This window comes from Canis aureus, chromosome 18 (assembly GCF_053574225.1).
Source record: "Canis aureus isolate CA01 chromosome 18, VMU_Caureus_v.1.0, whole genome shotgun sequence".
Lineage (NCBI taxonomy): Eukaryota > Metazoa > Chordata > Mammalia > Carnivora > Canidae > Canis > Canis aureus.
In genome coordinates, this window is record NC_135628.1 from 2,285,202 (window position 1) to 2,299,482 (window position 14,281).

The 14,281-nt window shown below is 36.9% G+C and overlaps 1 protein-coding gene and 1 long non-coding RNA gene across 3 annotated transcripts in view; both read right to left on the reverse strand.

Moving 5' to 3' along the window:
* KCND2 (potassium voltage-gated channel subfamily D member 2) overlaps positions 1-14,281 on the reverse strand; it is a 478,528-nt gene that overhangs the window by 227,206 nt on the left and 237,041 nt on the right. The gene's annotated exons all lie outside the window — the stretch shown is intronic.
* The window catches only part of LOC144288497 (uncharacterized), a 229,494-nt gene continuing 220,844 nt past the window's right edge, over positions 5,632-14,281 (reverse strand). Inside the window, exon 5 of the long non-coding RNA XR_013356359.1 lies at positions 5,632-6,402. This is a non-coding gene — a long non-coding RNA (uncharacterized LOC144288497). The remainder of the gene's footprint in view (positions 6,403-14,281) is intronic.

The following is a 14,281-nucleotide window of genomic DNA, read 5'->3' on the forward strand; positions in this document are numbered from 1 at the left end:
CACACGTCCCTTGGAGCTCAACGGAAGTAACACAGAAACTTCCACGGCCAGCGTTTGGGCCATCAGTGTTAACGAATTCACATTTAAATGCTCATTAGTAGGTTTAAATTGTTATTAATAACGCATTGAATGTTAGTCTGTGAGTTTTGCTAGAGTAGTAACGTGGTCTCAAACTGCCTTCAACACAACTCTTGAAGTATACAGTATTATTAAGGCCTTTGGTTGGATATTTTAAATCCCTTTATAAGTTTTTTAAAGTAAGTTTTTTTTTCACATTAAATGTAGATTTTTACCTTAAGGATATATTTTTCCATACATATGTATGCAAACAAATCAAGAACGATCGGCAATTAGAAAAAAATAGCATCAAGTGTTACACCTATTTAAAATAGAACAAGGTTTTTCTGTATCTTTATACTCATCCACTTACTATGTATCTGTCTAGACCAAAGCAACTCATTAATTCCATTAACTTAGTGTAATGGGAAGATCACTTTAGTGAAAAAAAAGAAAAAAAAAATCAGTCCCATAATTTGTTTTTTAAAATGGAGTGCCTGAGTCTATGAAAATGTTAAATTCTTTTTTAAGATTTTATTTATTTATTTGAGAGAGAGAGAGAGAGAGGAAGAAAAAAAAAAATAAGAGATGGGGGCAGGGGCAGAGGGAGAAAGGGACTCCTTGCTGAGCAGCAAGCCTCACACTGCCAGACCCCAGGACCCTGAGATCATGACCTGAGCCAAAGTCAATGCTTAACCAAACCACCCAGGCATCCAGAAAATGTTCAATTCTTTTTATTTTTTTGAAAATGTTAAATTCTTTAACCTTACACAGACACAACCTAAACCTGTATCATAAGTGGCAAAGAGAATTTAAGAGCTAAATGAATGAGGTAATTTAAAAAACAATTCTTTTTTTTGTTTGTGGGAGAAGAAAAGTAATGATGCAATGTGCCTATTGATTGCCTCTATTGGTTGGCTTCAAAGTCTCGAGAGGTTAAAACCTTCCGAATGTGCATTTCTCAAAACATGCTTCAGTCTGTGTGTGCACAGTCATTAGAATTTTGTGAGCTGCTCAGGTTAATAGATTACCATTGCATTTCAGTAGAAAATCGCTCCAGTTATCCATTTTAAAGAAACTTCAAAGGCATCTCAGAACGGTAATTCTTTGTTGTTTTGAAAGTCTTTATCCCTCCTGCCTTTATAAAAAAGGAGGAAAAAAAAAAACAAAACCTCTCTCTAATTTGTTATAATTGATCCTAACATGCATGTATCATCTACAAATAACCTCATCAACATTCAGAAAGGATTACCTAAATGAACCTGTCTACATATTGCTCCTTATAATGAGCCCCCACAAGACTAATGACTTATTAGTGCCATGGGCAATGAATGATTAATTAGTTGATGCTAAAGCAAATTGTTAAGAGTATAATCGCTACCTTTTCTTAATTTCTGAAGGTTAGAAGAAGTTAATGCGATGCTAATATAGCCCAACAGATTCAATGCGGTTTTTTATTAGCAAATTTAAAAAAGTGTTAAAAAACTGACCATAGTATATACTAAGAATTTTAATATTCATATTTAAGTAATGGTCGATATCTAGTATTTACAATAAAATAAAGTATATATTCAAAATATTTCTTGACTTTTCTATCAGTTGTTGATTTTAATCTATTTTCTCATTAATATCATGACCAATTCTCAGTGTAGAGAAAATTTTTGTGCTTCCGTTGTGTTTTTTCAAAATGGATTCATTCCTCTATTCTTTTGAAGGTTGGTGAATTCTGTGCTTTGAAAAGCGAAGTGAACCATGGGATTGTTGATCGTCCCAAACACAATCAACTCTCAATTATTCAATGTCAACGAAGGGAGGCATTGGCATGAATAAATAATACAGGTCGGTAATTCACAAAATTTGGGTTAAGGCAGAGGCAGTTCATCTCAGGTTGCTCTAATCATCTGAATGAAAAGGAAGCATAACTGGAGAAACTCCATTTGTTGCCAGGTTTGGGAAGTGATGGAGAGGAAAAAGTGATGGAGGGCTGTTACGATAGAACACAAATGGACTGGCCTGGGATCCTATTCTGTTAGGGGCAAAAACACTTTCAATGATCAACAGTTGTATATTCGCCTGACAGTTCCTACAGCTTTAGTATTTTCGAGGTATTCCTCCTCACAGAAATCTGCAAGATAGGTGTTATCATCCCCGCGTGACAGTTGAGAACACAATCTTGAAAAATTTAAAAAAAAAAAAAAACCCAAAACTCTCACACATAGTCCCACTGATAAAAAAAAAAAAAATGACACTATCAGAATTTATAACCAAATGCCTCTGCTGTGCAGGAAATGAGATAGTAACAACTTACTGGATTCAACTAATGTAGAAGCCATTCTGGGGATGTATAAATTACCAAGGAAGAAAAGAAATATTATTGATGAGTGTATCCCAGTACGCAGTGAGTGCATCCCACTACACGTTTCAGAAGTCATGCAACACTGTTTAGATTCGTTTATTCATTCAACAAAAATCTATTGAATGCCTATAGTGGACCAAGTGCTGGAGATTCCCAGCAAACCAAACTAGTCCCTGCCCTCGAGAAGACCACCTACTTGGGGAACAGGGCAAATAAAAATTAGAGTATTGAGTGTACAATAATTTAAAATGGCGGTAAATTTCTTTGGGGGAAAACACAGCATGGTAACAGGGCTTTGTGTGCACAGGGTGAGGGAAGATCTGTGGAGGTCTCCTTGATGAGGTGACTGTTTTTTGAGAAGAGGTGTGGAAAAAAAATGAGAATGAACCATGGAGCTCTGCAGGGGAAAGCTCTAGAGAGAAAAACTGTAATGCCTTGAGTTGGAGAGCGTTCTTGACATATTCAAGAAACAGTGGGAGACTAAGGTAGTTGGGAATGAGTTTGCAAGGGAGAAAATTAGGAAAGAATTTAGGGTTCACTAGGTAGAGAATTTTCAAAATTTATGTTGGATTGTTGGAAGATACATGTCAAGGAGCTCCCTTCCCCTAAAGAATCTTCGGGAGACTGGAATCTAGTAAAATTGTACGCATGTATCAATTCATAAATCGAGATGAAGTGCTTTTAGCTAAAGTTGGGCTGGAATTTGGAAAAAGCTCCCAAAACTATGCTTCCTCAGATATTTTCACACACTGACAAGTTTCTGAGAGGCAGCGGGTGATGAGAATTTGTATCTACACTACGTGGGTTCAAAACCTGGCTGCAACACTTGATACTTGGTTATCTCGGGCAAGTGAATTAAAGTTTCTGGCCTCGGTTTCCTCTTCTCCACAATGACGTTAATCATAGTGCTAAGCTCAGAGGGTTTGTTAAACATGAATTTTAATACCTGCGAAGTACTTAGAACTTCACGTGGCTGCTCTGACAGCTCCAACACGCTGCCTTTCCTGTGCTACCATCACCGTATTTTGCAGACGATGCGGGGGGGTATCTCTGAGGTTCGCCTCCACGTCAGTACTAGTGATGCCTAGGGGCGAGGAAGCTTTGTCACGTAGGAAGGCATACACATTACTTCTGATGCGAAGGCTCAAACATGATGGGGGGAAGGGACTGGCCTTCTGTAGGGTATCATGCCCAGAGGGTCCAACGCGGGAGAGACCGCCGTCACAGAGCTCCTGCTATTTGGCAAGTGTTTGACGACAAGAAAGAAGTAAAACTTACACTGGACACAGTCAGAACGTTGAGTCCTAAGTGTTTTATGCCGTACTGATGGAATTATGGGAACTGTGTTCTTAACTAGAGGTAAAATCCATTTTAAGTTTATGACCATAAGGTGGCAAACATTTTTGCAATTAGATTGTTTTATGTTGCACTGAAATAAAGAATAGAATTAAGGTCGTTGTAGCAACTTGTGAATATGTCAGGGTTTGCACTTGCCATTCCATGAACAGATACAATAAACATGAAAAATTAAGATGCCATTTGACCGCTAACATGCCCAAGTGCGGTGCCAAAAGAAGTAAAAAGTTTGATCTTTGTGAAGCATGTAAAGGGAAGTGACAATTCCAACCCTGGATGAGAGATTATTTTTGAATACTTATGTCTGGATAACATATTTTAATGTATTTTTTAAAATGTACTTTTCATTTTGGAACTGTTTTAGGTCTAGAGAAAAACTGCGAAGAGTACAGAGTTCCCATATACCCCATGCGCCATTTCCTCTATTATTAATATCTTACACTAGTGTGGCACATTTGTTATAATTAATGAAGCAATATTGATACATTATTAACTACAGCCCATCATTTATTCAGATTTCCTTAGTTTTTACTTAATGTCCCTTTTCTGTTCCAGGATCCCATTTAGGCTACCACATTATATTTAGTAGTCATTTTTTTTTTTTCTTAGACTCCTCTCGGCTGTGACAGTTACCATAATATTTTTACATTAAAAATATAATTACAAGTTAAATAAAAATCTTAATTGATACATTCCTTATGCCAATTTGAAAACTTCTTGGCAGGAATCTCTCTTCCATGTTTGCCAGTTTATGTCACATGCATATTCGCAAATATGTTTTGTTTCTAATATTTTATCAGTATGTAGTATTTCACGTAGTATCTAGTATTTTATTTAATATTTAATCTGTGCCAGTCTCTGGCACCAGTGGGGCTAGGGGCAGAGCCAGGGGCACTGTTGAAGGAAAAGATAAATTATAAAAGGTAACTTCTAAGCTAAGAATGTGTATTTGGAGGAGGGTGAAAGCGGGTTCATCTATTGCACTTTGGTGTTAGATCACATGAGTGGATGCCCCAGAGTTGGCAGAGAAGATATGTAATTGCTGTGACACAACAGGTTTTCAACCATTCAGAACAATGACTTTATGTATTGTTGGGGCCATTTTTTAAGGTAATTAATAGAATCAAGGGAACAGTTAACATATGCATTTTTGAAACTTAAGGCGTTTGTGGGCCTCAGTCCCATGACCTGATACCATGACCCGAGATCATGATCATGACCTGAGCAGAATCCAAGAGTCTGACACTTAACCAACCGAGCCACCCAGGCACTCCAAGGCACTTGTGTTTTTTCATGTTGATTTAACTTTGGCTTCCTTTTACACCATTAGTGAAAGACCATTAGAAAAAGGATTGCTAGAGCAGTCATATGGGGAGACATAATTTATTTTTTTCTACTGTGTTTTTTTAAAGATATAATTTAGTTTTTTAAAACACCGCTTGCTTTCTTTTCACCTGACTATGGATAAGTAGTGTGTTGCAGCCAGTGGGCAGAATGAGCGCCTGAATCGTAGCCACAGCTACCTTTCTTGAAAGCATCTTTCTAGCAACCTCCTTGGAGTATGGCATTTTCAGAATCTATCGGTTCATTTTAGATGTTATAAAAACAACAGAGTTCTTATTTAGAGTTTCAGATAGTGTTGAGTACTCTTTTCTAATGGGAAATCACAGATTCTCAGATAATAGAAATATACACATGATTTTTTTTAATCCAATTTTCTAATTTTATATAAAATTATATTAGCAGAAGACATGATATTCATAATAGATAAAGTGAATTTTTTAAATAATAAGTAACAGTTTTTGATTTGTTCTAAAACTATTAAGAAATAAAATTTAAACATTTATTTTTATTTATGCATTTATTTTTTTCAGAGAGAGCGAGAGGGCACGCATGCACGAGAGCTGGGGGTGGGGGAGCAGGGGGAAAGGGAGAATCTTAAGTAGGCATCACACCTAGTGTGGAGCCAAATGAAGGACTTGATCTCACAACCTGAGCAGAAAACCAAGAGTAGCACGTTTACCTGACTGAGCCACCCAGATGCCCCAAGAAATAAATTTTAAACAAGGAGGGAAAAAAACCTCAACCAATTCTTTCTGCTGATAATTTTTGTTTTTTAATAAAAGACTAATTTTTTTTGGAAATGTGCTCCAGTTTGCATGGTGGCTAACAATGAAAAAAATTCTGAATTTCATTAAAGTCATCAAACTGGCAGCATAGACTCCTAATACCTCTTAACTCTCAAGAGAATAGGTTCATCATTAAATTAAGGACAATATACTTTCAAAATAAACTTCCAAATATGTTATTTACCATCAATGATGGTAAATCATGTTTATGAAATACTAATATGAAAATCAACCTAAGCATACGTAACCCTACTGCCACATCATTTCAAAAATGCTTTTCTATATATTTTTTAAGTATAATTTGGAATGCACATTAAAAAAATCTTAAAAAAAACCAGTGTCTTATATAAGATAAGAACATATTTCTCTTTCCCCAGAAAGTCTATAATTAAGAGAGGTCGGGCTGATAGGAGCCCCATGATATAAGGAATCCAGACACATTCTATCTTGATATCCATGACATCGGCTCCCCTTCTCAAGGTCACTTCATGTACCAGGATAACTCTCGACGTATTAGTCATCAGATATGCAGTCCAACCAATAGGAGAGAGGAAAGGGAATGAATAAATAAGATGATGATTATTATGATTCCAGCACCAATTAAAGAGTCATGCAAATAACACAGATAGTAATTAAATAGGAAACTTAAATAGGACTTAACTGATAATTCTATCGCGGAAAATGCTGTCCACTGATAGTTCAGCTACAACTCAGAAATCTCTCTGTTCTGTGAATTGCTATCTTTGTCTATTCGTATCCTTTATTCTCAATCCAAATTCTCTATTTAGGGCATGATTTCTAATAAATGAATCAGGGATTTATTGCATTTCCTTACTCTATTAAAATCATTTGACAGTTTTAAATATTTTCCACATTACGGAGTTAATCGGTAATTTTGTTTTCGATGTATTTTATAGGCTCAAATACAAATAAACTTTTTGTATGCTTGAGCAGTCTTAGGATGAAATACAGTCTCAAAAACCTTTTCTATTATCTTTCACCGAGTTTTTGTACTCTATATATCTTTGCTGGATGCTTGTTCAAATTCCTTTTGGCAAGAGATAGAGTACAAATGCACAAACCCATGAAAGTATCTAATCTGTATGCAATCTATGGCTATAGAACAAAGACGAACTAATTGGTCCATAAGTGGAATCTATGATCTTGGCATCATTTAGTATGCTGCTCTAATCCAATTAACCAGCCACTGCCCTTGTCTATATGCTGCTCAAGGGTATGAATCATATTGTTTTTGTGTACCCAGCACCTAGCACATTTCTTGGCATAAGAACCGAACTCAGTATTTATTAAACAAAACTATAATTCCATATTATTCACTTTAAGATATATCTGCTTTCTTCATGTATTTCTTCTGACTTGCACATTTTAGTTGCGTGTGGGGGGGTGGTTGAAAATTTTAAAAACAGAAAGAGAAGGTAAGACTTCCATTCTTCTTATTGAGGGCTTCATATCAACAATTAGTTGACGTTATCGAACACAAAGACGATGTAGAAACGACTTTTAAAATCCCTTTATTGGGGATCCCTGGGTGGCGCAGCGGTTTGGCGCCTGCCTTTGGCCCAGGGCGCGATCCTGGAGACCCGGGATCGAGTCCCATGTCGGGCTCCCGGTGCATGGAGCCTGCTTCTCCCTCTGCCTGTGTCTCTGCCTCTCTCTCTCTCTCTGTGTGACTATGATAAATTAATAAAAATAAAAATAATAAATAAATAAATAAATAAATAAATAAATAAATAAAATCCCTTTATTAACATCAAAGAATAAAAACAGTAGGACATTTTTATTTATTTTCTTCTCTTGAGGGATCCCTGGGTGGCGCAGCGGTTTGGCGCCTGCCTTTGGCCCGGGGCGCGATCCTGGAGACCCGGGATCGAGTCCCACGTCGGGCTCCCTGCATGGAGCCTGTTTCTCCCTCTGCCTGTGTCTCTGCCTCTCTCTCTCTTTCTCTGTGTGACTATCATAAATAAAGAAAGAAAAAAAAATATTCTTCTCTTGATAAGAAGATAGATTGTAATGTCAAATGTGCTTTTATTTATTACAAGATCAAATGAGGAGTGATAGGTGATAAGGGCATGTAGCACCCAAATACTGGGCTGGGTAAATTTAGGGCTAAGCAGGTCTAGTCCTCATGATCCTGCTGCTCTCCATCAGTTCTTTTTTCTTCTTTATCTTTTTTATTGCCTCTGAGTGGAGAATTACTCCCACTTTTACTAGCTCTTCACGTATCATTCTAGTATCTCTCTGGGTTTAGGTAAGCCCAGAAGGAACTGTCAAAGCTGGAGGGTGCGTAAACTGATATAGGTCCAGGGGCAAAAGTTAAGATTTTTAATTGACATGACATAATTTGATTTTAGGAAAAAGGAGAATATTGAGGTGTTTTTGTTTTTTTTGTTTTTTTTTGGTCATTTTCTTACAAACGTGCAGTTTCTCTATATTTTTCTAATTTTTACTCTACAAGAATATTGCCTTGCCATAACACTAAAATAAAAACAACTGAGTTTTTCAGAGTTGTATTTGCAGCCGACTGCTTTACTTCTGCAAATACGAGTTCTGTTTCTGTCTTGTTTTGTTTCTTTCACTCTGCCCTGAGATTTGTTTTTGAAGATTCCTAAGATAGATGTCAAGGGGAAGAGGGAGAGAGGAGACAGGTCTTTTATTTCAAAAGGGTGCATAGTTTTTTTTTTTTTTTTTTAATCTTTAGCCAGCTCATGCCAGTCTTTGCTTGACATATTTTTACTGAGTTTCAAAAATAAAAGAATAAAAATAAGATAATGTTTAATGATGTTAGTCAGTGGTAGCTAGCAGAGCAGTTGTGTCGTATTTAATGAGAATGAATTTATGACTTTAAATACCGCCCGAGCATTTTTATTATTTTTTAAATTGGGTAAAATGTAATCTTTAACTGAAGAAAATATTAACCAGATTTTGAGCTCTTTATTTCAAAAGCTAAAGCGCTCTATATTTTGTAACTGTACAATATCTCTTGGTGTCTTATCCAATATTCAGATGCTAACAATATTTACCCACCTACTCAACCTGCTAAAAAAGAGTATATCAATATTCATGAGTGATCTAGAATCCTACCAGCAGAAGGAGCATTCATCAAAGTCTTACCACAGGTACAAGAAGTGTATCTGGGTATTGTACTGATATTTAGAAATTGGGCCTTTGGCTGAACTCAAACTTCAGTAATACTTTGCAGAGCTTTCCATAATTTATACAACCACCCCCTAATCCTTAATTCAAACGTGTATACCAATATTTTTCTAATTTTAATGACAATTGTACCACATGGTCTTTTCGTATGGCAGGCTGCCTAGAAACTGTTTCAGTAAATTACACACCAAGATGATCTACTCTTTGGATTGTCTCCAGAACAAAGACTATGATGTATAATTAAAACCAACTAACAATTAACTGTCATCAAATATAACATGAGGGACAAGCATTGTAAATTTAGTTATTTACAATAAGAAGCAACATAAAGGCTTCTTTCAATGAATGATAAAAGCAGGCCCACAGTCCTGAGGTTATAATTTTAAGGTTTATATAAAATAATAATGAAAAAATAGAACGCTAACGTTCCACGTTTCATTGTGTTGAAGTAATTTTGTTAGCATAATAAGGAACTGTCTAAGAACTCAAAAATTATTCTATTTATTGCATCTTTTGAACTAAGGCATTATTTTAAGAGACATAGTAATATTAGTTTGGCATCATTATTAGTTATATAAGTGCGAGGGTGGTGAATGAGCCAAAATTCTGTTTTTGTACACTATAATATATTTGTGCATACCAAAAAGAGTTACTTAATTACTGTGATGTAGCTTTTATATTTAACACCCACTTAAGAATCAGATCTTGAAGATCTGAACTAACAAGTTTCTTTCATTATTTATTCTTATATAACCTAGGGGAAAGACATGGGGAAGCAGCTATCTAATTATGACTGTTTTAGAAAGATAGAAGAGAGGAGTAAAAAATTTTTCAAGGCTTTTTATATATGGATGCAGAGGCGGATCTGCTGTGAAGCTAATGAAGTTTCAGGGCCCCTCTCTTGCAAGGGTCCCTTCCAAGGTCCTAACCTTAATTTTAGATTCATCATTTTGCTATTTTTGAAAACATCTATTTCTATTGCTTTCACGTCTCTTGCTTCCCCATAGCATACCCTCCATATTGTATAAGGCCGCAGGCTTCACCACCAGTGGACCCACCAGCATGTATGCGTGAACATCTGGACATCTCTTTGCAGTTCTGAATAGTTGGGGACCTCAGGATTGAGAAGGGACTAAATATAGACACACTGAAGGATTATGAGCAGAATTCTGGACAAGTTTTCATCATTGCCAGAAGGAAATAAAGAAGAGGAACAAAGGAAACGATGCAGAAAGTTGAAGGAGACAGGATGAATGGCAGAGGAAGGGAAGGGAGTAAGAGGCAGGGGGCAGGAAGAGTAGACAGTTGGGCGAGCCTACCTGCGTCTCAGGGAGTGACTCAGGATACCCAGGCTCACATGCGTTCCTGGTCACAGCTCTCAACTCTCTCTCACCGAGACATGAATTTGCAATCTCTGACTTTGAACCACAGACTTTGCCATATTCACGTGGATTATTGTTTTATCCCGAACACGCCATTTGATTTCATTTCGGAAATAACACACGGGTTGGCGAGAAATCACACGATATGCATTCAACATACGACCCTTGTCTTCCTCTTCCCTCTTTTTCTCTTGGAATTTGATCCATCGTAGGATGTTTGCAAGACACCTAGGTAGTTACAGAGGTGAGTACTTGTACTTCTAACAAGGTGTTAGAATAGATTTCAGCCTTGGCTAGAGACGGCCTGCAATGAGGGCATTCTCGAGGGGCAGGATGGACACAAATAAAGATGCTTGCTGAGGGACATCTGTCCAGGTCACTGGGGGCCCGGCTCCCGTGTCTTAGCTTCAGGGCTGCTCTTCGTGACCCTGCTCCCGGGACTTCCCTGGTGGGCCATCTCTGACGCCCGTGTCCCAAACCCTTGACTGTCAACACATTCTACTTCTTGCCACCCAAAAGCAAATATTTAATGGAACAGCAGAAAGCGAATATTTTGAAAAATGTGAAACACCCCAGGGGGACAGAGAAAGCCACGGAAGAAATTTATGGTCTCAGGAACGGAGAGCTGGAATTCTCTAAGCAAAGCACAACTGTCAGCACGGGCTGAACTGCTTATGTTCGTGTGTCTGCAATTCTGGAGCTGCAAATACCTCAGAGAATATGTTAAGTTTAAAAGCTAAATAATTCAAATAGATTTTGATTTCAAATATGTTCTTTATCTTTTCAAAGAATTCTTTTTTTAAAAAGAAGCATATAAAAAAAATAAATAAATAAATAAAAAAAGCATATATATATAGATATTTTTTTGCAAAGGCAATGCTCTGGAAGGGCAGAGGGCATTCACTCAAGTGCCACTTGTTTCTACTACGTTGGCAAATGTTCAGTTTTGAGGCTGGGCATGGAAGAAATATGATAATGAAGTGCGTTGCTCAAGAACCTGAATCACAACGCGTTTTTCTGTGTGCAGTTATTCTCTTCTACAATGTACAAAACCTTAAGGGACCTGTCATATAAATATTTCTAAAAATCAGTCAATACCTGCAGCATTGTCATCCATCATCGCTGAACGAGTTCTGTTTTACACAGTAATCACATAAATCGAGTTATAAGAGATTATAATTCTTTAAGACACACCTCTTGGTCCTTGGCAAGGTCATTACTATGCTGGGAGTCTGTTCCCCAAGATGACATATGTCAAAGTATAAAGAATGGTGCAACTAAGAAACAAAGACCATGGATTAACAGATTCTGGAGTAAGTAATCTCACTTAAAAAAAAAAACCCTAAATACCTCAAAATATCGCTTGAGAGTTTAAGCTAACATCTGGTGAGTTCTTAGGAAACCTAGTGAATTCAGCATTGCATTTTTTCACACAAAAAGAACAAATTTTAGCCAGAAGTCAAAGACAAGATCTAACCGTCATTTGTGGTACAACACAATGGGACTTCAATCCAGAGTCATATTATTTATTCACAGGCTTTGACATTATAGGTAGGATATTGTCAGTGATGATACTTAAACCCATATTAATCATGACTCCTAGAGGCATATGTGTTTTAGAAAAGCAAAGTTTAGGGGTCCCAGGCTGGTTTAGTTGAAAGAGCAAGAGACTCTTATTCTGCGTGTTGTAAAGTTGAGCCCCATGTTGGGTGTAGAGATTACTTTAAAAAATTGTTTAAATAAATCTAAAAAATAAAATAGAAAAGCAAAGTCTATTTGCTATTGAAATGAGACAAAATACCAAGGTATGTCAACTTAAGATGAGATTTTTGTGTCCCTTCGGAAAGTTGCAGAACAAAAACAGTTTCCGTTTTATTTTGCACTTACTATTTGTTGGATTGGTCCGTTCGTTGGGTGTGCTTTGTTTTATTTTGTTTAGGATGGAATTACTCCTAGATATTGCACTTTTTAAAGATCTGGTTCTGAAAGTGTTTATTTGGAAGAATTTCAAAAATATAAGAGCTGGGAACTTCCAACACTGGAGATTATGAAGATGCTCACAAATTTTGCAAGATTGTCTCAATATTGAGGGCTTACCACCAAGTTAGATGTCTTAGAATACACAATGTACTTTTATTTTTTATTTATTTATTTTTATTTATTTATTTATTTATTTATTTATTTATTTATTTATTTATTTATTTATTTTATTTACTTATGATAGTCACAGAGAGAGAGAGAGGCAGAGACACAGGCAGAGGGAGAAGCAGGCTCCATGCACCAGGAGCCCGATGTGGGATTCGATCCCGGGTCTCCAGGATCGCGCCCTGGGCCAAAGGCAGGCGCCAAACTGCTGCGCCACCCAGGGATCCCCACAATGTACTTTTATTATCAGATAAAAGAGAAAATAGTAAACACTATTAAAATAGTTATGGAAATCTAAGGTGCTTAGGGAACAAGAATCATTCACTATGTTTAAGATGACTGGTGAAGAAGATGGGGTCTTGAATGGAAACTCTTTCTCTGGGCCTTTCCTGAACCACAGAGCCATCAGCCACTTCCCATCCCTGGACTGTGCTGTTAGTCCAAATAACACCTTGTTAGCTCACGCTAAAAACTGCCAAAAATGCAAGTTAGAGACCTTTCCTGATCTCTGAGAGCAGTCTCTAATTTAGTAAAATGATTATAAGTGAACACTCAGAGCAAATCAGCTCTTTGGAGCTAAAGAAGCCTACATACAAAACATAATTTTATGAATATGCCAACATAATCCAGTGTCGCTTTCTTTTGTATCCACGGCTACTGCATTTTTTGAGGATTCACTATGTGCTGGGTATCCTGGGCTACATGGGGGCCCTGGTGATACCAAAATTAAGCAGACAGGGGTTTGATGCTCAATGAATAAGGCATCTAGTAGGGGAGCTAGAATGCAGACAGGGAACTGTAACTCAACAGTCTGTGCTGTATGGTATCAGATAAGTACACGTGGAGCATCAAAGAGGCAGCCTTGGCTTCCGGAGGGAGACAGCACCAAACATTGCTGGGACAGCATGTACGCTGGGTCTTTGCTCTAAGAGAAGAGTGTGTCATGGGGACAGGGCATGGGCAGAGAGGACTGGGGCAAATGGAAGGAGGACATTCGAGATAAAGAGAACAATATGATTAAAAGCTCCACGCTGTTTAAAAGAATTTTTGTGATGAAAATTATTACTTGAAAATGGTTTTGAGTTCTTGGAAAATGCAGCTGCACCTCTTTTAATGTGCTTTTTTACAGATTCCAAATATAGCCTACAAAAATCAAAAGTAAAATGTCTTTTGGCTACCAATGATGGAAAATAAGGAAAATATATATAGTTTTCTCCTTTATCTTGGAACTTTAAAAATAAAATAAATGGGCTAATAAAAATTATTTATTGTTTTTAATTCAGTTATAATTTATTTACCATAAAATACACAAATATATTTTGAGCACTCATTAATTTCCATAAGCCTGTAGGAGCTGGCTTTGTAAAATTTCCCTTATCAGAGAATCCATTTAAATACAGCTCAGTATATAATGAGGTTTTTTTTTTTTTCCCTTTACTTCAGCTGAATATTTAGCAGTATAGAAGCTTGACAGGTTAGGCAATTAGAATATAATTTATGATACGAGGCTCATGCGGATGAACTGCTTCCTGCCTATAATTTTGAATGCAAGGCAAATCACAGATTTCTTACGTTAGTCTTAAAGAAAAATTTTCCTATGAACTGAATTGTAGAATATAGTAATGGTTTTACTTATAACTTCAAGTGACCATGCTGGAAAATAGTACCTAGTGCAATTCATT